This window comes from Balearica regulorum, chromosome 4, assembly GCF_011004875.1.
Source record: "Balearica regulorum gibbericeps isolate bBalReg1 chromosome 4, bBalReg1.pri, whole genome shotgun sequence".
Lineage (NCBI taxonomy): Eukaryota > Metazoa > Chordata > Aves > Gruiformes > Gruidae > Balearica > Balearica regulorum.
Genome location: NC_046187.1, coordinates 48,631,527 through 48,659,217, shown reverse-complemented (window position 1 = coordinate 48,659,217; position 27,691 = coordinate 48,631,527). Strand labels below are relative to the sequence as shown.

The window sequence follows — 27,691 nt, the reverse complement described above, 5'->3', positions numbered from 1 at the left end:
AAGCAAATTATGATTATGCTGAAAAATGAGAAGGACTTACATCTAGAGAAAACTGAATGTAAAACCTACTCTTAATAAATATTTTCTGCCTCAAGCTGTTTATACTTCTTTCCTCCAAACACACAGCTGGTGTTCAAATCAGAGTCTGAGAAATATAACTTGAGCACAGTAACACTAGTAATATCACAAAATGAAAGAAATAACCATATAATAACATAATTCTTAGTATGTTTTCTATATTATGACTGTTTGGGCACTAATCTAACAAAAAGCTTGTGGTGCTTTCATTTTTCTCCCATGTACCTTTATTTTTTCTCCATCCAATATTTGTATATGCTCCCTACTTTTTAGATGTTTAGATATTTCTTAGTTTGATTGTATTAAATCAGCATAATTTGAGATTAAACTCTCAGAATTTTCCTGTGCTGTGAATATGGTAATATAGAACTTTCATAGTAAAACTACATGCATGACAAAGTATATGAATAAGTAGGTTAATAAAAAAATGTCATTTTTCCTTGGAGAAGTCACAAAAAGGAAAAGAATGAAGTTAAGCAAGCAAATCCACTACAATTCCCTTCTCTTAGCCCCATTCCTCACTTCAGAAAAGCATCAAGGAAGCCTGGTTATACAATGGAATTGGAAAATGATTAAGGTTGTCTGTGATTTTCTATACAGTTTATACTATACATCTCACTAAAATATTTCTGAAACCAAAGCTTAATTTACCCCAGGAGAGACACTACTGCAAAAGGCTTAATGAGTAGCTGTGGGTATAAGAAATATTAGCAATCACTCCTTGGTACAAAATAAATAGTGTAAATTATGCAGTTTTAAGTGAAAAAAAAAAGTTTTTCTTTGTAGGGCTATAATGAAGTTATGGACCACTGCATTAAAAAAATGCTCTTGTAAATATGTATCTGAATATATATTTAACTCAGGATACTTTTAGAGTAGCATTCCTTCCCAAGTGGAGCATGGATAGAATCTCTGAATGAAATCTTGACCAAACTCAGATCAAATGAGGAAAAAAAATAATCATGTTAGCTTCATAACTAGGGCAATGAAAATGATTTTGAATTAGGCAATATAAAGCTGCCTTCTGAAGGCAGTAGGTAGTATTCCTTCAAAAGACATTAGCCATGGAAGCTTTTCCTTTTAATCTTCAAATCTGGGGCAAGGAAGCAGGAAGAGAAAACATTAAAAAAATAATAAAATATTAAAAATTAAATGCTCCACAGCTGACATACACAGAATGTGTGTGGGGGGGGTGTGTGCTGAAAAAGGCCCATAGAGTATAGCAGCTTCTAAATGAACTTAGACACCTTACTGCTTCAGGTGCTTTTAAACATAGCGAAGGTGAGAGCAAGCAAACAGTCTGTGGGTATTGCCATCCTGTTTGGCTAGGGGCAGCGACACGTCTGCTCCCATCACTTAGCATTGGCGTGATAGTTTGGATAATGCTTTAAAAAAATTGATATGGGTGTCAGCTATTATTTTTACTGTTATTGTCATGCAGTCATAATGTGCAGCTATAAATGAGGACTGAAGTAAATGTTCTGGCTACTATATATTGGAGAATAACACAGAATTTCACTGGGCTGGAGTATGATTTTTAAAGTATCCATTCTGTGAATGGATGGGAACAAGATTAAGGAGCAAATATTAAAATTCTTGGAGAATTTGACTGTGTGGTCCCTGATGAAACAGTTTACAAAAGAAATTAGCTATTTTCATGTATTAATACCTTAATCTCCCTGTTTCCCTTTGGTACATGCAAGTACAAAACTTGCTTTTCACTATGGCAAGCTTTAGATTAGCTAAAAATGAGATGATAGACCCTCAGGCACCAGTCCTTGAAATACTGTCCCTACTCAATCCAGTTTTGTTGAGCAGCCCCTTACTCAGATTCATTCCTCAGCATACAACGACATTTATACTGCTAAGCCTGCAAAGAACCATGCCTTGTTAAATGACATTTACAACTGCTTGAATTTAACAGATTTTTATATATATGGCTCATGTTTGCTTAGGGATAGAAGAAGGAAACTTCTGAAATTTAATACCTAGAAAAACCTCAAGCACAGAAAAAACTTTAAAAATGTTTAAAAAGTCACAAACATGTTGCTTTAATGACAAAAAAGAGCTCTGGTGGCTTGGAATTCAGCCTTTAATTATATCCATATCAATTAAGTTCCTATGTCTAGAAACATCCAACTCATGCATTCCAGTGTTACAAGAAAATCTGTTTTGATTTGGGAACCTTCATAACACTTACAACTGACTTCATGCACACCCTCTGGTATTTTACCAACCTTTGTATTGGCACCGAGGACTACTAGGCAGTAAAGCGGAGTGGAATTTTTCATTTCGGCTCCAATGTTTGGAAAGGCACTGAGTGCTCATAACTCCAGATGAAGTGAAAGGAACATGTAGATCTTTAACACCCATAAAATTCAGTGCAGAGGAGCACTTATAATAGCTGATGGCTGCGAGGATGGAAAGGAACAGCGCTGTCGTTCTGACCCTACAACCGCAAGTCGGTTTAGAGCCAGAGGTGAGCAGGAAATATGTTTTCCCTGTTCTGTGTCACTGGTATTTCAAAACATTTCCCTCTTTCCATCAGGCTAAATGTTAAGATTGTGTGGGGATATAATGTTTTAAAAGACAGGAAGAGGGAGATCTGGTTTGCGACTGCTTGTACTTTCAGCGGAGGTGTGGAAACCAGCGTCCCGCCGCCTGTCACTGCCTGGATCCCAGCAAAAACCAGGATGCAGTCTCTCCTCTCCTGCATAAATGTCCTCAACAACAGCTAGAGGATGAGAAAAAACCCCATCAGTCTGATCCAGACATGTCATCTCTCTCTTTTCCGGATTTTCATCTGGAAGTTGGGGTGGGGAGAGAATGCAGGCTGAGAATGTCTGTAATCTTTTGGAACCATTTGCACTTTCTAGGTGACATTTTGGTTTTTTACAGCATCTCATTTTCTAAGGCTGAAACCCCAAGCTTCAATCACATTTATGACGTCAGCTCTTTCTATTTATTACTGGTTTGCTGTCATATTGTTTAGCTTTATGCTTTTTAATAATAACGAACATTTATGATTGCAGGAGAGTAACCTGTACTAAATGTCAACTGTAATCCTACAGAATCAGCAAGGTTAATCCACATTGCCTAGGATTGTTAAAATAAAAATAAGAGGTACTTTTCTAACACCTAATCTTCCATGAAACAGAGAGTAATAATAAGTACAAACTGAAATCCCTGGCATGCCTAAGGTATTCCTCTTTGCTGACAACATTTAGAGTACATTGCTCTAAGAAGATGCTCAGACAGTGAAGCCACACATCTCAATAGTGTCACGCCTCTCAAAAACAGTATCAGACCTGTGAGGTCATTTTTGATCCCTATTGGCCTTAATACTTCAGTCACATTGTGTTCATGTAAGACATCGCTATTTAATCATTAATATAACATTTCAGACACTTTCCCCCCCCCCCCCCCCGCCCCCCCCCCACCCCCCCCCCCCCCCCCACCCCCCCCCCCCCCCCCCCCCCCCCCCCCCCCCCCCCCCCCCCCCCCCCCCCCCCCCCCCCCCCCCCCCCCCCCCCCCCCCCCCCCCCCCCCCCCCCCCCCCCCCCCCCCCCCCCCCCCCCCCCCCCCCCCCCCCCCCCCCCCCCCCCCCCCCCCCCCCCCCCCCCCCCCCCCCCCCCCCCCCATCTTTGCTGTCCTGTGTGCAATCAACTCCTAAAAAGATCAGATGATTATGAAAAGGATGAGTTCCAGGGATTCTGCTTCTGCTTCTCTGAAAATAAATTTTATTTACTCTCATTTCTGTGCTTAACAAGACACTGAATCAGTAAAATGGAACTGGATTTGATTAAACTGACCCCCTTTGTCTATTATTTCACTGAACTTTAGTCATTTTTAAAAAAACCCCAAACACACTTTTTTTCAGTGAAGCAGAAAAAACATTTTAGAAGTAAGAGTATTTTTAAAAGGCCAGCAGTGATAACCTTAGTAGATCTGAGCATGTCATCACTCACCCTACAAGATGGCCCTAATATATCCAGATAACTCTTTTAGCTGTTTCTGTTTCTTGATCTTCCCGTGAGCATACCTGGGAACTCCATGACTCCACTCCAAAATAAACCTCAATCACAGCACACTTTCATAAGAAAGTATTTTCTTAGCAGCACTTTTGATGACTATGTCAAGAGGCATTTTCCCCCTCCTCCCTTTAAGTTGACATTGATCCAAATAGCCAACTTTCGCAGGTGTTGAGCTTTAGCTGTGAAGCATTTGATCTGCCCACCCACAAAGAATTCCCCTGGAAACACACAGCTATTGCAGCAGTTGTCCAGCTTGCTATCAAGTATGCAGCCACTCATGGTCACTTCATGATCACAAAGCCAAGAAGGAATCCTGAGGCATGTTCAGATTACCTTATAGGACCTATTGTAAATTAAATAGCCCCCCTTTTCAGTACATTCAATTGCTTCAAACTCCTGGCTGTGTTATAAGGTGAATAAAGCTAATTGGGACTAGTTTGTATGTCAAATAGAGTTTTAAAGATAGCTGCACTGAATTAAGTAGAGTAATTCATGGAAATATTTGAAAGAGGATTTACTACAAAAATCTCATGTTTGTTAATTCACACAGAGGAACAGCATCAAAATTGTAATTTAACAGGCAATATCTGCTGCACAATCGGGTCCCTTTGCATGTGTCATCCTACACCTGAGTCTTTGTGAGCAGCAGAGCACAGAAATAGGCTGGAATTAGTCATTGTTACCCCCAATCACAAACCCAGTAGGTTTTGTGATGCTACTCCAACAATTAGCAGTGCAGACATGTAACACTTGGTTGGTTCAAGCAGGTGGCACAAAAATAAACAAGACCTTTACCTTAGGTTTAAGCTTTTAATTTCTCTTTATTGCTTCTCTCAGTTCACACAGTCTCCGAGTGCTCATTCCCTAGTGGTTTGCTCTGCAATTAAGACCTTTGCTTTGTTTTAACTTAGTGGTGACTAAATGAGAATGGTGACTCCTCTGTGTCTCCGGTGTTCTCACTTAAAGAGCCTCAGCCTGAACTTAACCTAGATGTGCTACTCTACCTGTGAGAAATGACCGTCTCCCGTCCCTCTGAGACTTGGAAGCAGACTGTGCCTCAGGTCTGGTAGGGAACAAGGGTTGTTCAATCATCACGCAAACTCCTGAGGTTTCCCAGCTTTCTGCAGGATCCCAGAATCCAGTTGCACAGAAAACGCAGACAGGAGCTGCAAGAATACATACAGCATTTTGATGTTTTGCCGAATAAACTTGTGTACACCATTTTCAATTTGCTATGTCATGTTCATAACAGTGGATATTTACATATTGTAACAGCTGGCTATATCTTATAGGTCAAAATAATATATGTAATTTGAGTTTCTAATATCTAATGGAATTCCATTTCAAACTAAAAAAACCATGGAACCCTTTCTCCTCTTAAATGTTGAAGTACAGCTTTTCCTTCTCCTTAATATATCTGAGAAATCTGTCAAACAAAACAATAATTAAGAGATTCAATAAATCACCATTAAGCAATCAGAAGCAATGCACATATTACTATTCATTTTTCAACCCTAAAACATGTAAAGTATCTTCCTCCGCAGTAAGACCGATGTAATGTTTCAACATCTCTTTAAAATGCTTAATAATGTGGGAGGATTTATCTTTTATAAAAAACATTTAGAAAGCTTCTCTCCCAAATGTTAATGTTCTTTTACAGTAAGCTAGTTGTATAAAATATGTTTGGAAATGTCTGAATGGTAAAAGGAGCTTATTTATCCATCTGCCAGTGACATGTAGAGTCCATAGATTTAGCTTTTAGTTTAATAATTAACATCACATATAGAAAACTGATCTGTTCACACATGATCTCAATTTTTTATCACTGTCCAATGGTTAGAGTGGGAATCACAGTTTCAGTCATTTTTGAAACTTTTCCTCTTCCTCTCGTTTCCGTCCATACAGCCGACTACAGCATACAGTTTACTTAATATTAAGAAATGAAAACCCTAGAAGTTTATCTAAAAGATCAGATAAATTCACTGGGTGCGCAGAGGGTGAAAGGCTTTTTGGATGCTTTATAAAAACTTATTTCCCATCTGTTTCTTAATTGGAAATTCCTTTTATTGTCTGTAGTGTCATGAAGAGAAAATTCTTGCAATGAAAACACTACTGCTGTATTAAAAGAAGCAAGTCCCCAAACCTGAAAAATAAACAACTTCATTTGTTTTTGTATGGGGCTTGTTTAACTTCCCTAGCCAGGCTGGTGAACATATTGGCAAAAACACTTTTTGTTGAAAGATTCACACGTTAGATGAGGTGAGACTTCTCACATTCTGGTTCTTTCATACCTCAAAGAAGTCATCCTGCAGGCCAGTACCTGCATTGATATTCATAGTATTTTAAAGGTCAAAAACAAGCAGGAAAAAAGTCAGAAAACATTTCAGAACTTGTTTACATATGAGAGAGAAACCAGAAGTAGGATGGCAGCACAATTTGTTTATCTTTACAGGTCACCTTTTTTTAATTTGATGTGCTATATACTGTCAAAATCAGAGAGTTTCCAAGGTTAATAGTCTATCAGTCAGACTGCATTCAAGAATATTTTAAAATATGGTTTGTGTTAATAAATGAAGTCTGAAATGATTACTTTCTCTCTATATCCAATGTTTGTTTTATTCAGAAGCAAAATGGGAACATTTCATGAATAACAAGTGGTCGTCAGGTAAGTAATCTAAAGACTGGCATAAGAGGAAACTCAAAGATTTAAAAACTGTAATATTACAATACAGTAGTGAAAGGCATCTGGTCTTGAGGTTTACTAAAAGTTACTAGTTTTACATAATGGACAGTTCTTTATGTTTCTTTATTTTCAAATGATCATTTTATAACTACTGTATTCATAGAAAGGCAGTGTGCTGTGTAAACGAAACACAAATTTTACTGCATTGTTATTATGCTACCATTGGAAATGAAATTAAAGTTAAAAATTTTTGAGTATATTTTGCTTTAAATCTGTAAAGTAAAAGGTGCATGTTCTTTCATCCAGGTTGTTTGGAAATTTCAGCAATGCATCAATATAAGGCGAACCTTAGACTCTTCTTTTTTAAAGACTGTACCTCCACAGTGAACCATTCACCCAGTTTTGCTGATTATTGTTGGTTCTTGCATGGGAGTAGTTTTACAATAAAGCAGCAGCAGAGAAGAAAAACAAAAAAAATCCATTATGTGATCACTCCTAATTATTGATTTATATGCCCAAAAGTTTTAAGTACATGAGTGAAGATTGAAAATTTGTGAAAACAGGCTGGCTGAAATCAGTAGACACAGAAAGGACACGGATTATTTTCCACACTATCTGGTAGTTATCATGGTATACCTACCACAAAGTACATTTACTCCCCTCAGATATTACCAGAATAGTCTCTACCTATTTTGGCATCTACTCCCCTCTCCTCCCATCACAGTTTTTTACTGAGAATTGCTAAGGGATCATAAAATTGAAGTAGCAGACTAACAAAACCTCAGGGCTTAGATTTCCTACTAAGTAAAATTCTGTTTGGAGAGGCAAAGTCAAAGGGAAAATGCCTAAAAACTTTGTTCATTTCAGCACACTGGGAGAATTGGTGCTCTCAGGTTTCATCAGAGCTGCTAGCAAAGTTTATCACACAGTTATTTTACAATACTACACAATATATTTATTAGGTAAGGCATTACATGTACATGTGTTGAAGGGAAGACAACCTCTAGCCCAACAACACAGCCAACAGGCATCAACAGTCTCAAAATGTTCTTAAAGTTCCTCTCACCTTGTACAAGGCAACTAATTCAAGAACAAAAGCTTTTTAGAACAACTTTCAAACGTGGAATAAATTTTGGCATTGACCACTCTCTGTCTAGGGTTTCATCTTCACTCCAAAATTAGTCTGGATGATAAAATGCTGGAGAATGCTCAGATCAAGTCTTCAATAAATTTAATCAGGTTCATCCTAAGAAAAATAATTCCTGAATTTGATGTATTCCAAGAAATGTATAATGCCCTATTCAGAGCACCTTTAGATGCAAAGGAAGCAGAGGAGGGCAAGAGGAAAATAAAGAAAAAAAGGGAAACAAATTAAACCCCAAATAAAAACCTAGGCTAGCTGTGTCTTAAAAATGAAAAAGATTCATTCAAGCCAATCAAGAAACAGATTTCAAGGGGAAAATAATACTCACAGCATCTTACAGCATAGTAGGTATTGGCAATGACAAATGTGAACTCAGATGTCCAAAGCAAGATGAAAGGGGGACAAGTTAGATAAATACAGCTACTCACTGTTAGAAGGAATAGTGCTTACTCCTTGTCATTAGCAGGCTACTGGGAAAGAAAAACCAAAATATTCCGTCAAGCTGGCAGTGTATTTTTCAGTCTGGCACTGCCCACTACACTAGCCAGTCCATCTCTCCCTCAGATGTTCTGTGGTGGTGTCATATCGACATCGTAACTGAGGGAATGAGACTGATGCTGTCCTACAAACAGACCAAGTAAAATGTTTTTGAAACCACTTATGTTCCAGTAACAAAGAAATTAAATCAAGGTGTGAGAGGTCTGTTGTTACGATGTCTCAAAAGTAATGGTATTACAAGCATGTAATCTTCTCTCACACAGAGAAATTATATATCTTGCAGTTTACTTGAACAATGACTTTTTAATGTTTACACTTCAGTTATGCTCATCTGCTGCTGCTTGCTTTTTCCTTCTCTAATAAGCAGAGTCAATAGGTAATATAGTCACAGTCAGAATTCACTGTGATTTTCTGCGCATTTTAGTAACATATATGTTACTCATGTTGCTTTCTATTTTTTTTAACATCACTCTGTAGACCACCTTCACAGATTCTCATCACCCAGGGCTTGAAGTTAATAAAGTGTTGTCTTCTCTTTCTGTTTATTAATAAGGACATTGAAATTATTTCCAAAGCTACTCTTTGACACATTAAAATGAACAGCTGGAGCTTGGTCCTCAGCAGCTATGCGATGAGAAGACCTCAGAGTCTTTGCATACCAGCATTTGGCTCTAAACAGATGCACTCCATCTCTCTATGCTTTTTTCTATGGGCAATATTCAGTCTGTGTAACAGGTGCCCTCCTTCTCATTTCCAGTTGAAACAAAGTTGAAAGGGTTACCCAGTGTAAAACTTTCAGTAATAGAGTCATAAGTGTCTGATGGAGTTTCGTCAGTGTAACAGAAAAGAAATCAGCTCATGTATTACTAAGGATGTGAAACTGAGAACTGTCATATTAATGTGTGCAGTGTCGTGAAGGAAAAGCATGGCAAAAAACATGGTCCTTTTGCACAAAAATGTCAGAAAGCTTCTGAAAATGTGTTTACTGGAGTTGGCAAGAATTATCAGACCTGCTCTGATATGCCTGGTCTGGCCTCATGCTACTCATTATTTATTTTTCTGCATTTACTTTAGCAAGGCAGTAAAGACCATGCCTCAGTTTTCCACTGTGTGCATTCGAGTCTGAACACCTGGAAGAATGGAATAGAAACACAAAGATAGATTTAATAACATTTTCTCTTTTATCTCTAACTTCTAGCTTAATTGGAGATGGAACCATGGTGGGCTGAGTCCACACCAAAAACAAGGTGGAGCCAAGGTGATATTAACTCTGCATAACTCTGCATATCAAAGGACCAGTCTCTGCAGAGATATACTTGTGCTCCTTTTGTTCTTTTTTTTTTTTTTTTTTTTTTTTGACACGTACTGCTGTAGCCTTACTGCTAAATAGATTACTACATTGGTTCAGGAAGGAATTTTTCTTCTGACAACTTTGGGAGTAACTCTTACAGGAATTTATTTATGGTTTTGTCAATCTTATGACACAAGGAGCATGCTACACTTTCTAGGATCATTAGGGGATTTCACTAAATAAGCTTGACATTTGTTATGCTCTTTAGCTCTCTCATAGCACATCATCATCCCAATAACAAAGCCACAACTATAGGTCTAGTAGATAGTTGGTGGGACCATATATTTGTTGAACAGACGAGGAGTGAAGACAGGATCTGAGGATCCATCTCTGCAGCGCCATGTACTTTGTGTCATTTCCCACTCATGATATAGATTGTACACGATGCCTGTCTCAGCTTCCGAAAGCTTAAAACCTGCTTCTCTTTTTTCATCTTAATGGGTACAGTTCTACCTTACTTTTGCTTGAACTGCTTCAATCTGTTAAGCCTATGGAGCCCAAGTTGGACTACAAAAGACAAATTGAAATAGACACTTAGAACTTCATAAGGCATAAAGACTAGAGTTTAAAGTTGTAATATGAAGTCAAGAAGCAAATCAAGGATTGTGTAGGGAAAAGGAAAGGGAATTCCTTCCTAAACCTAACAGTAGATGATTATCAAGTATCAGAGACTTTTAAGCTGTATGAACTCCACTATATAGAAAATCCCATGAGGTAACAAGCACTGCATATGACATGAAGGTAAGTTCACAAACAGAAAAAGCAAGGTAGAGAAACAGTTGCCCCTCCCCACCATCTTGCAAGTCAGATGATGTAACCTGGATGGGAAATAAATGTTCTTTTCCTGTGAACAACTCTGATTTACTGCCTACATGGCAAAACCCAATTCTCCTCCTAATTCCTTTAAATTTCTGTCTACCACCACACAGGTATGATTTTATTGTTATAACATTTGCACAGAAAGAGACTGCTGTTTAAGCAAACTGGATGCTTTCTTTAAAAAAATGTTATTTGATGCAATATCGCATGGCTGATTAGTGCACTAATGTATGCAAAGGTAATATAATTTGAAGATGTCTGTATCATCATTAATTATACTTCAAAACTATATGAAAATATTTGCTTTTTTTTTTTTAAAGATCTAATAGAACTTTTGTCTTGTTTTCAAAAATTTACCATGGTTTTCCCTTTTCTCCCCTCCCTCCTGAAGTTATGAGTTCTCAGTAATATGTCTGTGGTTGAAGAGTATAGATTGTTTCACTCTGTAAGAATAGAATCTGTATTAAAAAAGTGTACCTCCTCATGAACCTCTCTGGGACTTTTACTAAGTGAAGTACTTGGGGATAATAAATAATGTGAGTCTTCAGTTTCCTGCAAACTATTTTGATCTTGAAATCTAACTACTTAGTTTAATCTCATGAGTATGTTGCAGGAAGTCAAATAGTTTTAGTCCATAAAGTTTACAAAACTCACTGCCTGTGGGTTCTGTAATCAAGTTTATCCTTCAGCAAGATGATTTATCTCTTGGTGTTTAACTGAATAGAATATTGTCTTTTATGATTTTCTCCCCTTGATATATACTTTGTCTACATATTGTTTTCAGAATTCTAATAAGAATTTCATGAATTTCACAAGTGTGGATATCCATCTATTTGCAAATTATATGTCTGCATCATCTTTCACATCCTGTCTTACACAGAAGAAACTTCACTGGTTTCTGGGAGATTGTTTATTATTTCTACTATAACTGCAGGCAAACTTACTTTCTTGAAATCTGTTGCACCTCATGAAAGCACAACCAAAATCAAAGATGTGTTTCATTTTCACTAAACAAAGTTTTTAAATGTTCTCATATTGGTGTGAGATATCATGCCATTACCTTTATTCTGTTTTAAACAAAACAAAACAACAAACCGAAGCACTCAGAAAAGTTTAATGTTTAAATGATAGCTGTAGGGGAAAAAATGTATACATTTCCAATATGAAGTTTTTGTTCCTTTTATTTATATTCTGTCACGTGTCTTAATTGGGATAGGCAAGTCCTCAAAGATCACCTGGTCACACAGACTGCCAGAGTCAAAGGCAGAAGGGACTGTAGGACCTCCTTTCATATGGCCTCCGATAGCTGGATGGGCAATTCCTCATATTTCTTCTAGCACAGAGCTTTGGGGGAAGTATCAAGCAGCATATCTTGAAGCATTACTTGAAGATTTCTTTGTATATCACCTATCTCCAAATTTTTTTTCATTACACTATTTGAGTTCCCAATAGAATATATGTGATTAAATGTACTGCAGTATATACGAATATATTATATTCCACGCAAACATACATACACACACACACACACTCTCCTATCTTTCCCATATGCCTCCAAGACTACATTCTCATATTGTCACTGTTTGGGATATAGGGAAATCTTATGCTAATGCTCAGTGAGTTTACATTAACAGGTGTTGGAGTGACGAGTTCTAATACCTTCGGTTTGGAACTCAAGACCTCCAGACTCTTGATTGGATCTTTAAATACAGGAGCGTACATATGTACGGGCTTCTCTGCTTATTTTCACTTTTTCTTGTTTTGTTTGACCACTTCCAATATCTTTAAATGTAGTTTTGAATTGCAGAATATCAGACACATGCTGAGAAAAATGCTTTTACTTACTAACATATGTATTAGTTACAGATAATTTCCTCCTTTAACAGCTTTCAAAGCTGTGCAATACGTATTCACCACTCACCACCCCAAAAGTGCCCCCCCTCAACCTCTTCTGCTGAATTACAAAACAAAGAATGAAAGCATTTTTAGTCTTTCATGTGGAATTAATTTGCATTTGTTATCTTCTAAATGTATATTTTTGCAGGATAGCTGTACCTTTGCAGGGCTAAATAATTTAATCTCACAGTCCCATAACAATTTCCAAGACGTGGCTACTCCCTTGATTAAATAAAACTGCTAGTGATCCTATCACCAGAATGACAGCATGCACGTTATAAACTCTTTGAGAGACAAACCACTTAATCTCAGGGAATGGCACCTGCCTGGGTAGCTGTTTAATAAGTAAATAACTGTAATGACAGTATACTTGAACAAACAGAGATATGTTTGTAAATCCATTGAAACTTTTGCTGGCTGGAAGCAGGTTCACTGAATATTTATCGAATATTCACCAACGCTGCAGGTCTGGAAATTTTGTCAGACCCCATAACTACTGTCAAGGCTCATTAAAATCACAAATTCTAGGTTTCTCTGCATGGAATCACTGTGTGATTAAAAATTTTTTTAGAAAAGGGATCTCTAACAACCTTTTTAATATCTCAGGGACTAACCTGTGTCCTTTGGAATAAAAAGGTTATACTAAAAAATATGAAACAGTAAAATTTCCTGGGCTTCCTGGTTCCATTCTGGTTAGATGAAATGGGAAAAAAACCAGGAGGTTCTTCCCAGTATCTTAGCACTTTTGTTTCCAGTAAAAGGTGGTAATGGCAAGTATGAATAAAATAATATACAATTAATTATAAAAAATATTAGTTTCAAATGCTGTAAAAATAAAGTGTAACTGTTTTACACTCAGGGTTTATTTCTATTGGAACAGAGATTTGGGTTAATTATGAATGGTAATATTCATTCCTACACAGGAAGAAGGGCAAAGTACAAGGACCATTGAACATTACATTTTTCCAATGTTACCCAATTATAAGAACACCTGTGCTGAATAACTTTCAGCTGATCTATTTGCAGAGTGTTTAATAGTCCTTAAAATTCCTCATTTCTTAACAGTAATGGGCCAGTGATGTTTGCACATTAGGTTGTGTAAGAAATGTATTGGCAGAAACTGCTCAAAATACTTATTTTCTTACATGATATCTAACCAGTGGTTTCTAGCAGGGTGCTTACTTGAGACCTATGCCAAGAGGTACATTAAACATTAGTGGATATTCTGGGTCATTTTGTTAAGGGTGAAGTGTTCTGTCTTTGCTACAAAGAACTCATTGTAGGGAAAAAATCCAGTGACGCACCTAATCAGCTCAAAGAAGTTATTTGCATGCCAAAGAGCATGTACACTTCTAAAAAGGTAAAATGGAAAGTCTTCCTCTCCTCCCTCTCTCACTCCCTCTTGTTGTCTTTTTTTTTTTTTTTTTTTTTTTAATACATGATATGCCTTGCCCCTCAGTATACTGGGCAAATTTAAATGTCTTCAATATCACAGAGAGTATTTTTTCCATTACTTTTGTTACTAGAGAAACTGGAAATAATTATTTATGGATGCTGAGTATGTAAGTGTAATACAAAAATTAATCCTTTTTTTCACACCCCAAGCCTTAGCAGCGAGTGATCATTACTAATTCAGACGTAAATGTTCCTAGTACTCTGCAAGAGTCAGACAGACAAATGCTAATGGCTATTAATCTTTTGGTTGCTTGTATCTGTTAAGTTCCTCTGAAGTTAAATAGAAAACTAACACTAGCAGTTAATTAGGTGAAAGTCAGGGAGAGGAAAAGAAATCAAGAAATGCTTTTAAAGGTGTTTAACTTCTGAACTTCCAAAGAAATCTTTTTGGTTTGAAAAACTCTGCAGTTTATGCTGCCAAGTCAAGAAATTAGCAAAGGACAACTTAGAGAGCTTTTTGTGGGTTGGTTTGGGGGTGGGTGTGTGTGTGTGTGTGTGAGGGAGGGAGGAGGGTAGTTAAGACATGCTGTAGTGCAGACAGATGTTGTAAGTTCAGAGCCAAGATTATTGCAGAAGTTACTGCAACCTGCACCATAGAAAAAGTTATCCTATGACCATAACGATCCATTCTGAATTTAAGCTATATTAATTTAACTTCTCTGTTTTCTTGTCACCCTGGAATGTCCCTGACTGCTGCTGCAAGCATCCATGAGGCTCCTTCAGCCATGTGGCTATCCCTCAGGTTGTTCCTGCCCATAATCTCTTTCCTTCAGTGGTTTAATAAGATTGCTATGAAACACAAAAAGGTAAGGTCTTCACTGTGCATTTGTAGTGCAGTATTTTGGAGGCCAACAACAAATCTGAACTTGATTTTTAACACAAATTGTACTGTATTTATAAAGTAGAGAGAGCTTCTGGGAATCCACACTACTTTAGTGTAAATCTTCAACATGCATTTTAAATGCTCACAAACATACAGTGTGTCAATGCAGGGTGGACAAAGGTGGTAATTTCAGAGATCTTCAATAGACATGAATCTGTAAGGACTTTCATGGTTTAAGTTAGCCAGCATACTCAAATGTTGATATCAATTTAGATTCCCTTTGGTATGCATATCTAGTGAGATGTATCTGATTTTTGGCTCATAATTCTTAAAACTGCAGTCTAGGCATTTGAAAAGAGAATGTTGTCTTCAAGCGTGAGAAGATTTAATTTGTCAAATGTTAGACATTGCTGTCTGCACTGGAACAAGTGGTTTTACTTATTCCAAATACAGATGCGTGCTCACTGAAGGTCTCAGGGATTGATTTCTGAGAATTCAGGCTGGAAAAGACCCACAGATCACAAAAAATATGTAGACATCCCTATATGTCAGGCTTGCATTGAGGTTTTTCTTCCTCTTTCTCTCCTCTCCATCTGGTCATTTTAGTCACATGTAAGAGAGAAGCTGCTGCTCTCCACACTAAGCAGAGAGGATGGGGCCAGACTCTTTTCAATGATGCCCAGTGACAGGACAAGGGGCAATGGGCACAAACTGGAATACAGGAAGTTCCATCTGAATATGAGGAAAAACTTCTTCACGTTGAGGATAACCGAGTGCTGGAACAGGCTGCCCAGAGAGGCTGTGGAGTCTCCTTCTCTGGAGATATTCAAAACCCACCTGCACGCCATCCTGTGCAGCCTTCTCTAGGTGATCCTGCTTTAGCAGTGGGGTTGGACTAGACGATCTCCAGAGGTCCCTTCCAACCCCTACCAATCTGTGATTCTGTGAAGCAATCACTTGACATTGGTGTAAGCAGCAGGGATTTTGGAAGAAGTGAGAGGGGTGGGAACTTTATATGAAATAATTCTTTGAACTGAGACTGAAGATGAACTGGCTGTGAGATACTGTGGCTGGAACAGGTGAAGAAGAGGTGGAAAGGGATTTTATTTGAAACACAGGAATTAATGTTGGCTCAAAGAGGTTAGGAGTAAGCCAGGTGTTGAATAAAGGGTCTTCTGTTTCAAAAGCCCATTAGGAACAAAACGAGAAGGGATTGAAGGTGGTGAGGAGGTTCATATAATCCACTCCGTTTAGAAGATATGTTGGAAAAAAAGTCTTAAGGTAAAGCAAGTTCTTTAAAAAAAAAGTTGTCCTTGTATTATTATTTTCTTTGTAAATACTTTCAGAATCAGAAAAAAAAAACCCACCTGAGAGATTTCAAGAATTGATTACAAGGGAGGAGCTGTGCAGTTTTAGAACATAATATCTGAATTTGACTTCTGCTGACAACATATCTGGCAAAGAAAGAAAGAGAAAGATGGAGTTGAACAGAAGGATGTGACTTTTAGGTGCATAGGACCTTAGTGAAGTGGAGGAGTAAAATTGTAAAGTTTTGTTGATGGTCTTTATTTTTTTCCTAACTGCCAATCAGAAAGACCTTTCTTTATTTATTAAAGAAAATGGCAGATTTTAGATAAAAGCTTAATGCCCTTTTGTTAACAGCTAGTGTTTAGGATTGGAAGTGTCATTAAACCATGGGAACAAACAATGGGTGGTGTTTTGTTGCATCGGTTATGTACCTAATGCTCTTTTTGGAGCAAATATTTCTTTAGACTTAGAAACAGTCATTGTGTAGCAGGAACCTTGGTAAAACAGAGCTCTTTTTCTGACTTTTTGCTCCTAAAGTAGGGTGCTACCTACTTTATATCCAAGTAAATGTAATGATTTGAACATCTAATGACCCACATTTGTGCAGTGCAGAATTTCAAATATATATCAGTAAGTTATTGATAAACATATCTACTGTTCTTGTTTCTGGCTTTCTGCTGAGCAGAATGTCAGTAGGTAACATCCCATGTCCTGGTGGCCCCTTTCTGTAATTTAACAGTACTAAATACAGACCGGAGTGCAACATTTCTAGTAGGCTCTTATTTTACAAACTTTATTTTAACATTTCAATGCATGAAGGTAAGGATGACTAATATTTATGTGTCTATCAGTTCTTCCCATGAACTATTTAATTTCTTACATGCACAGACTAAAAGTGAGTACCCTCCGCTCTTGTCTATTTTGAGAACCCTGATGTTCAGGTTTGCTAGTGTATGTAACTAGAAGTGTATGTAACTAGAAGAAGGGGACAAGTTGATTTGCAGATTACTCCGAGCCCTTCAAGACTGGAACTTTCTTATTTAATTAGCTAAATTTCTCAAAAATGTCATTTAAAATTTTTATTTCATATCATTGTGGCACAGTAGTAGCTCTTTCTGTAGGTTGATATCCTTAGGTATATGAAATGTAGTTTTCCATACGATTCACAATGGTTGGGAAATCTTTGTTCCTCTTACTGTCTTTTGAGCAAGTGATATTTGTGATAGCCTTAATCTTTGTTGTTTATCAGGCTTCCTGCTGTAATAATTGCTCTTAGAACTGTTATTTGTGTAGAATGAAATTTAGATTTTTGTTTAAGCTAGCTGTAACCTGACAGCTTGAGTTCTTTCTAAAACTGTTTGAAGCCTCTGGTCATATACTTTTTCCCCTTTACACCCACTTCATGTGAAAATGTCACCTAAACAGATATTCATGAACTCTAGACCTTCAAAAATGTGTGTATTTTCTACTAAAACAGCCTGCTTGCTGGACACAAACCAAATGGCAGTCTGAGAAAACAGCATATTGGAAAAGGAGTGTTGAATATGCACCATGTATACATGTGCTATGTGTTTTTAAAGACACCTGCCAGACTACCACAGATGTAAGACGTATAGGAAAACATTTGGCATCAAACAACTCCTTTGGAATTTTTCTTCTTGTAGGTAGTGGAAAATATTAACTTCCTACATAACGATTGGATTTCTTTAGGTCAATACAAAGACAAAGAGTTCTGTCTTTCCTTTTCTTTCTTTTTTTCTTTCCTGTATTGTGAGTGTTTACCTTCTGCTAGTTTTCATTTCTTGCTTTGAGCTTGTCCAGTCATATTCTTAGGACAAGTGGGACATTCCCTGAGGTATGACTATATTCATTCTGGACGTTATCCACTCAACTAGGTACTCCCTTTCCCCTGGACGATGGTTGGGGTTTTTTTACACTTTCTTAATTATACCATTTTCACACAGTTTCAATGAGGGAAAGCTTGTGACGATGCTGAATACCCTTCAGAAAGGCACTTTTCCCAGGTGAAATTTTAACAGGTGTCTGTTTCCATCTTTCACGTGCCCGTATGCTCCATTCATGTTGAAGACAACATAGTCAGTGCAAGTTCTTTTACCTTCATTCAGTCTGACTTCTTTTTCAGTTTAGCTACCACTACTTCTGGCAACATGTGGCCTTGTATTCCTGTTGCCAACTTCAATTAAATATAATAGTCCATTTGCTTTCCTTCAGACCGATAGCTGCCTCCAAGGTAATACTGCCCATCATTCCCTATAAAGAATTCCTCCCGCTATAGTCATCCTCTTTCCACATTTTTCACACTTGACTGGTGCTTTCGAACACTGCGAAGTTATATCATACACTGTCATTCTTATATCTTTTCCCAAATATTCTTTCTTCTCTTACCTTACTTGTGGTACAGAACCTGTTTTCTATGTGCTCGGACTTTGAGAAATGTTTCAGGTAGCATTTTTGGATTCTTTGTCATGTTTTTTCTTGTCTGTCTTGGTCAAGGAGTCAGAAAAACTGACCTTTTCCCATCAGATTAATTTTAAGTTGGATACTCTTTTGTATTTGGCCTATTTTTACTGCATTGTTAAGCATAAACTGTTAGCTTTCCATCCCTCAGGATCTGGAACTAACCATGCAACTTAGTTAGTCCCTGCAGTGGTGTTCTATCTCCCTTTCTTGAAGCTCCTCAAAACCCACCAATCTTCAGAATTCATTTGTACTTGCTTCTGTTTTTCATCTTATTTTTGCTTTACCTCTTTGTTTAAAAATGCATAAGTTGCATTTCTCTTTTTTACGCTGAGACTATCCTTCTCAAATTCTGTGTTGCAGAACACAGTGGCTGCTCGCTAAAAATAAAGACACAAAATATGGAGGAAATCTTGGAAATGGAAGAGTATTTCAGTTCTTTTTTTCTCAATATATGTATTTGACAATTTAAGTGGCCAAACCAAAGTACAGGGGAAAATAATTCAGAGAGAGACTTAGCCATTAAGTCTGTGCCTCAGGGCAAGATGTTCTGGTTGACCTCGTCGCATCCTTAGTTACAGCTTTGTGTTGCAGTGCTCCCCTTAGGTATCTTTTTAAGATTTCCTTTTCCAAGTATTTTGTATGTGAATAGTTCTACTTTGGGGCAGGAAGAGTCATTACTCCTGTATTGGGTTTGCTTGGCAAGGTTTTGGTAGTGGGGAGGGGGGTGCTACAGGGGTGGCTTCTGTGAGAAGCTACTAGAAACTTCCCCTACATCTGATAGAGCCAATGCCAGCTGGCTCCAAGATGGACCAGCTGCTGGCCAATACCAAGCCCATGAGCGACAGTGGCAGTGCCTCTGGGAGAACATATTTAAGAAGGGGGAAAAAAAATCCACCAGGAGCAATTTCAGCCAGAGACAGGAGTGAGAATATGTGAGAGGAAAAACTCTGCAGACACCAAGGTCAGTGCAGAAGGAGGGGGAGGAGGTATTCTAGGCACTGGAGCAGAGGTTCTCCTGCAGCTCCTGAAGAAGACCATGGTGAGCCAAGCTGTACCTCTGCAGCCCGTGGAGGTTAGTGGTGGAACAGATATCCACCTGCAGCCCATGGAGGACCCCACACCGGAGCAGGTGGAGGCACCCAAAGGAGGCTGTGACCCCGTGGGAAGCCCACACTGGAGCAGGCTCCTGGCAGGACCTGTGGCCTCGTGGAGAGAGGAGCCAAGGCTGTAGCAGGTTTGCTGGCAGGACTTGTGACCCTGTGGGGGACCCATGCTTGGAGCAGTCTGTTCCTGAAGGACCGCACTGCATGGAAGGGACCCACGCTGGAGCAGTTCATGAAGAGCTGTAGCCCATGGCAAGGACTCATATTGGAGAAGTTGGTGGAGTTGAAGTTGGTGGTCCCTCTCCCCTGGGAGGCACCCCATGCTGGAGCAGTGGAAGAGTGTGAGGAGACCTTCCCCTGAGGAGGAAGGAGCAGCAGAGACAACGTGTGATGAACTGACCACAACCCCCATTCCCCGTCCCCTTGTGCCGCTGGCGGGGAGGAGGTAGAGAAATCAGGATTGAAGTTAAGCCCAGGAAGAAGGAAGGGGTGGGCAGAAGGTCTTTTAAGATTTGGTTTTATTTCTCATAACCCTACTCTGATTGGATTGGTAATAAATTAAATTATTTTTTCTAAGTCGAATCTGTTTTGCCCATCATGGCAATTGGCAAGTGATCTCTCCCTGTCCTTATCTTGACCCAGGAGCCTTTTGTTATATTTTCTCTCCCCTGCCTGGCTGAAGAGGGGAGTGATAGAGTAGCTTTGGTGGGCACCTGGCATCCAGCTAGGGTCAACTCACCTAAACTCCTTAGATGAATAATATTAATATAGTCCTTGAAAACCTTGATGGGTATCTTTTTTTTGTTTGTTTTTCATTTTTCTCAGCAGAGATCACTTATTTCTCTTGTTTGGATTCTATTGGAAGTGTTGATACATAGCCCAAACTATAGTCTGTCTTTGTACCATATTCTTGAAAGAAAACACAGATGTTTCTTTGGACATTCTATAATGAGAGGTGATTGAGCTGTCCTTGCTCCCAAAGCACTTATTGCAAAGTTGTGCCTTAAAAACACTTGCAATACTCTTTTGATTCTGCCTCAGACGATAATGTATGATTTTTGTCTATTCGTATACAGATTCCACTGGAAAATCTCAAGGCAGAACTTCACCCAATTCTATGTTGCAGGTTTCTTATGTATCTCTTCCACTCTCTGTCCATCATCAAGCTCTCTTCTGTATTTCTTACACCACCAAGAAAGAAAAAAAAAAACCCTACTTTTGTTGCCTTGTAAGAATCATGTATCTAAGACAAGAGCTTGATGATGTAGCATCGTAGGAGAATCAGGGCAAAAGTTTTTGATGCATCCCTTAATTTGAACTTATTTTTTTCCCCATACAGCAATTTCATACTTGTTCTATAGCAAGATATATTGAGTGAGAAAAATAGGACTCCTACCTGAAATTGTTCTTCATAAAATTCCCAGAGGCGATGCTGAAAAGTGTTGTCAAATCTTAAACATCAAAAGATCAAGGTTTTGCACCAGGAGGTGCTAGTCAGTTATGATGCCAAAAAGGAAATCAGACTCTATAGACTCTGTATCATTAAAGTATCATTTAAAATACTACTTATTAGAGCTAACACAATAATGAAAGGGAGAATAATGTAGATAATCTTGTGTCCCTTCAGATGCTGGGAACACCGGGTTGTACAGCACCAAACGTGCCTCCAACCAGCCTGCAGCATATTGTGGAGGCCCTGTCTGTAGAAAGGATTACCCCATTTTGGTCATTAGAGCTATTATTGGATTTTCTTACAAGAAAAAAGCTCTATTCATCATTTCTGCTGTCAAACAGAAAGGATGTTCGCATGAGAACTTCTTGCTGCACTTTTAGATAAAGGCAAGACGATGCAGAAGGTGTAATTGCTGGAACCACGGGGGAGTTGCCTGCAGGATCCTCCTCTACAATGAGAGTCTGAGGTTATCCTGTGGGTAAGGGGTTTGTGCAGCACAACACCAGCCTGAATGATAAACTGTACGTGCAGCACAGCACAACACTGCACAGCACAGGTCTGGTCCTACTCAGGTTAACCATTGTGTGGTTCACTAACTTTCTATCTACAATGGTCTGGTCAGGATCACTACAAATCATTATTTTTAGAAACTGTCAACAATTGTGTATGTTTTCTATATTTCTTGCTAATAAAAACGTTGAAGATTATACCGGTTTGGAATATAAAATGTCCTTTCAACCATTGAGTGACTCCCTCCAGGTGACAGTTGAGGCACAGAAATGAAACAGTAAAAAGTCTTGGCCTCATCCCGTGCCTGTGGTGTTCTTGTTTGGTGAATAAAGGATTCAAGTCATTACATTGTCAATCTGTCAGCTTCTCTGTGCGCGAAGGAAGGGTTTCAAAACTGGCTAAGTAGGATGTGAGCACTTAAGAAGATCAGGTTCTTTTGAAAATACCAGACTAAATTCAAATTATTTTGATGGATGTCAACATTTTCTCCCTGCTTTTATAAAAAAAAAAAGAAAAAAAAAGGTTTCTTTCTGCATATTTTTCTCTTTGATGGAACAACATATCACTGTTGCATATAAACTTTTATTTTTGTCCAGCCCACAAGTTGCTTAACTGTATTAACTGAGAGAAATTTACATTCTGAAATATGTCCATCTCAAACTACATATGCCTGACCTACTTTGATGATGCGTTTCAGCATGACAGCAAGCATTTTAATGGCGCAGGACTGTAATGCATCTTCAGGCTGACAGTTAACAGTAGTTCATAAACTTTGTTTCTTGATTACCATCGTTCTATGCTTTTGGTTTAGGAAACTGGTTTAAATATACTACAACTGGGTTATGATATGAAGTATTAATAAACCAGTAACATTTAGCTTGTTAGGTAGCAGTATGCTTTTGGTTTAGGAAACTGGTTTAAATATACTACAACTGGGTTATGATATGAAGTATTAATAAACCAGTAACATTTAGCTTGTTAGGTAGCAGTAGAGCTCAAGTGCCTTACAGAAGAACTAGGAATGGGAAGGATCAGAGAGCCTGACTGAAGGGAAAAAAAAAAAAAATTAACCCCTTCCAAAAATTCTCAGTTTACTTTTTCCTTAGTGTGTGTTCAAATGGAATAGTTAAAATTCAAAAGACAATTTGATTTGGACTTTTTTTTTTTTTTTTTTCCCCCAAAGTCACTTTTCTTAAGGAATATCTTGGGGAAAAAGATTGTGTCACTGTCACTGTATAGTATCTGCACAAGTTCCCAGCCATCCTTTGGGGAAAGCTATTACAAGTAATAGATGCTGCTTCTGAATGAAGATGTATTTGGCCAAATGTTGCCTTCAGCTATGTCAGTTGAACTGCCAATACATCAAAGCCCATGAAATGAGTGATTTTCCAGTGGTATAACTGAGGGCAGATTTTGTCCTACTGTATTGAAGTGCGTAAGCAGTTTAAGAAAAACATGAAGTCTTTTGATCTGCTTATAACCTCTAGTAAAAGTACATGGATTCATCTGGCAGAATGAAGCTTTTCTGTAAAATATGTCTGTGATATCAGTTGCTTGCTAGCTGTCCAGCTGATTCTTTAATTCATTGTGCTATGTGCTACATTATTACATTTCATACTGTAGCCCTGAGAACATGTGCCCTCTTAACCTTTAAAGGTATTTTAATCTAGAAATTTTTCCCCAGAGGGGATGCATTGAGGAACTGTAGTGACTAATAATTAGGTGAAAAATTGTCCTGATGGGTTTATTATTATATTAAGTGATTAAAATTGTGTTTGCTTTTTATATCATATTGACATTTTAAATTTACAGAAATTTGGGCATTTATGGAAACATCTACAAAAATTGCTTCTAATGTTTGCAGCAGGACAATTCATCACTGACTTCCTTTTTTTTCTATTAAGTTCTCAATAGTTCTCTCTTGCAAGAGTTAGATAGGAAGCTTTGGGTTGTGCTGAATTTTAACTCTCAAGTAGAGTTCTTGTGCTAGAGCTGTACTATGTAGTCGACAGCAAGGCTGTGGTAATCCAAATTCGTTCTGGTAATCCAAAGTGCTGGCAGGAGAAATCACCCAAATACTCAAACAATTGCCCAAATCAGCCCTGAAAACCATAGACTCTGTGGAGAACCTTTCTTACCTGTGACACACTGCTGGAACTCCTCTCTCCTCTTGTGTTCGTGATATGATTCTGTGCTTTTTGCCAAAAGCCTTATAGAGTTGAGAACATTGACTTTCCCTTTCTTGCGTCCCTTGCTATTGTAGATTTCCATAATGTGTTCTGATGTGTAACAAAATATTTAACAAAGCTGATATTTGAAGTATCATTATTGGTGCCTGCGTAAACATCACTGGGATGAAGCGGGAATTAATGTAGCACAGCTATTGTTTCAGGCTTTCTGCCTGCTTAGTCAGTCATATTTGCATTTTGCATCAGTCTTGTTTCTTGTTTTAAATCTTTTCTTTGCATCTGAAGCAGACAGACGTCTTTCAAAAATCTAAATAAAGCTGCAAGGCTCTTTCACTGTCACTGCACTTTAGCAAATGCTGACCTTATATAAACTCTTATCAGTTTCTGTGTGTGATGAGCAAAACACAAACTGTCCTCAGTTTGGGTTTGTTTCAAATATTTGGCAAAGTACAAGTTGGAGTCCTCTGAAATCTAATGGAAAGAAAACTTAAAATCTTTCCTGTGTGAACTCTTGCGTTCAGCTTCTGGTCTCAGAGGGAGAAAGGACAACAGGAGTTTCCTTCGTAGCATCAGGTTTTCTGGCATGCAAATTTTCAAATGTTCTAACAATTTAGAAGCTCAGTGAAGTATATTATTAAGTGGAGATAATAGCTCCTCTAAATATGTGAGAAAGTCTTTGGTTTTGTTGTTGTCTTTCAAATGCATCTATGTCCTCCTAAAAAAATCTGCCAGAAATTTTTCTTGCTGTTGTTGACCCATTATCTCAACCTATGAGAAGGTGTTTAGGGTTTGTTTCTTTGTCTGTTTTTGTTGTTGTTGTTGTTGTTGTTGTTGTTGTTGTGGTTTTTTTGTTGAGGGTTTTGAGGGCTTTGGTTTGTTTGTTTGTTTGTTTGTTTTTACAATTAAAGAATGTAATAGATTTTTCAGGCTAAAGAATCCCTTAGATTTAAAGTTTACTTATAACTCCCACATCAAGTTCTTCTGGAACAGCAATCCTTGCCTGAGTCACCTACCAAGTATGGTATATTTCCATATGACCTGCATAGATTTTAACAGCCCTTAGAAGTTATTTTCATATGAGTAGAGTTCCTGTAAATTAGGTCTGGGATAAAACAGGACAGATTTAGGGACTCGATACTGTGAATGCATGCAAGCATGCCTAGATACAGTTGGATATACATTAGATATGCTTTCACAGCTTATCTTTTTCAGCAAAAATCAGTCTCCAGTTCATGCTTTTAGAGTAAAAAAACCCCAACAAAACAAACAACTTCTTTGGCAAGAAATATTTGGAAGACAGGATATTTTAAAAAATCTGGAAACAAGGGGTACTTTACCATTTCAGAATAAAAACATCATATTGACTTTTGGCCCTAATTTTGGCTAGTCCACCTTTTTCCTCCCATTCCTCATCAATATACTTTGTTTAAATCCAGATTTTATTAAGGCCATTGCATAGTAGCATGATTCAGACCGTGACATGAATAGTGAAGAGGCTTGATCTCTGTTCTTGGCAATGGCTCTGAAATATTTTTCAACTCTATCTTTGATCATTTAATTTTAGGGGTTTTAAAAAATGAGCTATTTCTATGTCTAGAGAGTACCCAACCCAAAAAGCACTAATTCCAGTGGGGATCCATCCAGCTAGCACTCCAGAAAATCAAATACAACCTCAAGTGAAATAGTAAGATCTAAAACAGTGGCTCTGAGCAAGTGCTTCTTAGAAAGGAGAATATTAATGATTTGAATGAATCTGAATAGCTTACCATTGGGAAAAACAATTCTGAGATGCAGAACAATATCAGTTATGTATTGAAACTGGGCAGGAAAGAACCTGTTTCCAGTGAGAAATCAGCAGGTCCTACCAGCTTTTAAAATTAATTTCTTTTTCCCCTGGAAGTTCTTTATAGTGTTTACAAGCTGTAAATACCCACAAGCCTGTGATGTTCTCCTGTTTGTTTATTTGGTGGAAACATGGTAGTTTCTGCTTTGCACCAACCTTTATGCCATTATTTCAGTAATTTTTCAGTTTTTATCTGCCTCTTTCACTTTCCTAAGACAAAATCTTTGCATTTGAATGCTATGGATCCCTCAGGAAATATTTGTTTGAAGGAGCCGGTCCATTTCAGTTACTCTGCTGAAGACGGAAGCCTTTGCTACAAGGACAATTTTAATTTTAAATCAAATTAAATTCTTAAACAGATTTAGACATGTTGCATAATGTCTAGGCAGTAATTGATATTATCTGAGAAAGACAACTGATAGCATAAATAATATTCTGCACCATCAATTTTTTTTACTGTAAAGAAGTTTTTGCAATACATACTTTCTTGTATTTCTGTGATAATGCAGTAGTAGCAAAAATCTTCATTCACAGGGGGTTTTTATATATATATACCTTTTATATTTGAAAAAAGTTAACTTTAGCTCAATTATTTCAGTAGATAACTCAACATCTGTCCATGTCTTTCCTTTTGTTGGTTCCCCTTCCAGCTCCCAATTTCAGGTGTAGTTTCTCTGGACAGGTCTTTATCTGCAGCAAGCATACTCAATCTGTAAGAATAACACAAGGAGTCACTGCTATTCCTGCTTGGGATTTCAGTGAGGACAGCATGTGTACTACTAACTTACATGGGGTGCAAGGATACTTAGTGCACACAGAGACTAAGACTGCTACAAACTGAATATGTGCAAACTCTTTTTTTTAACAGTTTGCAAGTCAGTCAAAAATTCAGGCTGGACTTTTTAACAGCTGCTCTTAGGCAAGAATTCACAACCCTACTTTTAAATGGTTAAATAGCGGGACTTTAAATGTACCTTTTGTCAAAATGTCAGATTTGAGATGATAAAAATGTAATTTCCTCAGCCTAATTTTTAAATGGCTATTCTGGCTGTGTTTTCCCCAAAAGAACATCCACCATAGATAATATCAGCTCAAGTAGTTACATTTTGGGAAAGTTTTTTTTAATAAGCAACTGAAAATGGCTTGCTTCAGAGGGAAAAGATGGGCTTTCTGAAAGGGGGCAGGATGAAAAACCTGCTTCTGAAAAAAGAAATGACTTAACACAGTACAAGGGATGCTTAATAACTAATTACATCATTAGGAGTTAGAACTCAAATAGCTTATTCATATATATATATATATCATTGCAAGTGTTCTTTAATATTAGTAGATGGTTCAGAAAAAACCACTGTGCCAAGACAACAATAAATAAATCATGTCAGAGTATGCTTTTTCATTTTTAATCCATAAAAATCCCCTATTACTAATAGAAATCTTTATCGAACTGGTATACAAAGCAGAGTAAAAACTGTGCTGTATAATTATTCTGCTAGGCAATACAGTGGTTAACTGTTTGTTGTTCTCATTAACAGTTGCAGAAGGAAATGGTTCTTCACTAGTTGGCAGACACTGGCTTACCAAAATAGGGCTGGAGTGGAACACTGGAACAGCACATGTTAGGTAAGCAGTGAAACTAAGAGAAAATATGTATCTGTTGATGATGCAGACGTTACTCGTTTGAAATCATAAGGTCACAACTAAAAGTAATGGAAGAGGACATATCTAAATTTCCTTGGATTCATCCCTATTTCTGGTGACTCCTGATCATTTGCAGGGAGAATCACAGAAATTGAAAATACTGCCTGTATTGTCTTAGTGAATGGACTTTTCCATTTAGTCATGTCTAAGTATAGGTGTGTCTTTTGAATCCTAAATGTAAGGATGTCAAAGGAAAGAAAGCAAAATTGTAGGTTTGACAGGGTCTCATCAAATTTCTTTCTAAAATAGTATGCAAAATAAAGTATAAGTAGCGGATTTGCCTCAGACATATGAAATGGCATTAGTGTTGCATTGTATATGGTCC

The 27,691-nt window shown here is 37.8% G+C and overlaps 2 long non-coding RNA genes across 3 annotated transcripts in view; one reads left to right on the top strand and one right to left on the bottom strand.

The window, feature by feature from the left end:
• LOC142601752 (uncharacterized) overlaps positions 1-4,155 on the bottom strand; it is a 97,620-nt gene extending 93,465 nt beyond the window's left edge. For both annotated transcript variants that reach the window (XR_012835351.1, XR_012835352.1), the window contains exon 1: positions 4,047-4,155. This is a non-coding gene — a long non-coding RNA (uncharacterized LOC142601752). The remainder of the gene's footprint in view (positions 1-4,046) is intronic.
• LOC142601751 (uncharacterized) overlaps positions 1-27,691 on the top strand; it is a 1,264,755-nt gene that overhangs the window by 80,905 nt on the left and 1,156,159 nt on the right. The window lies entirely within an intron of this gene.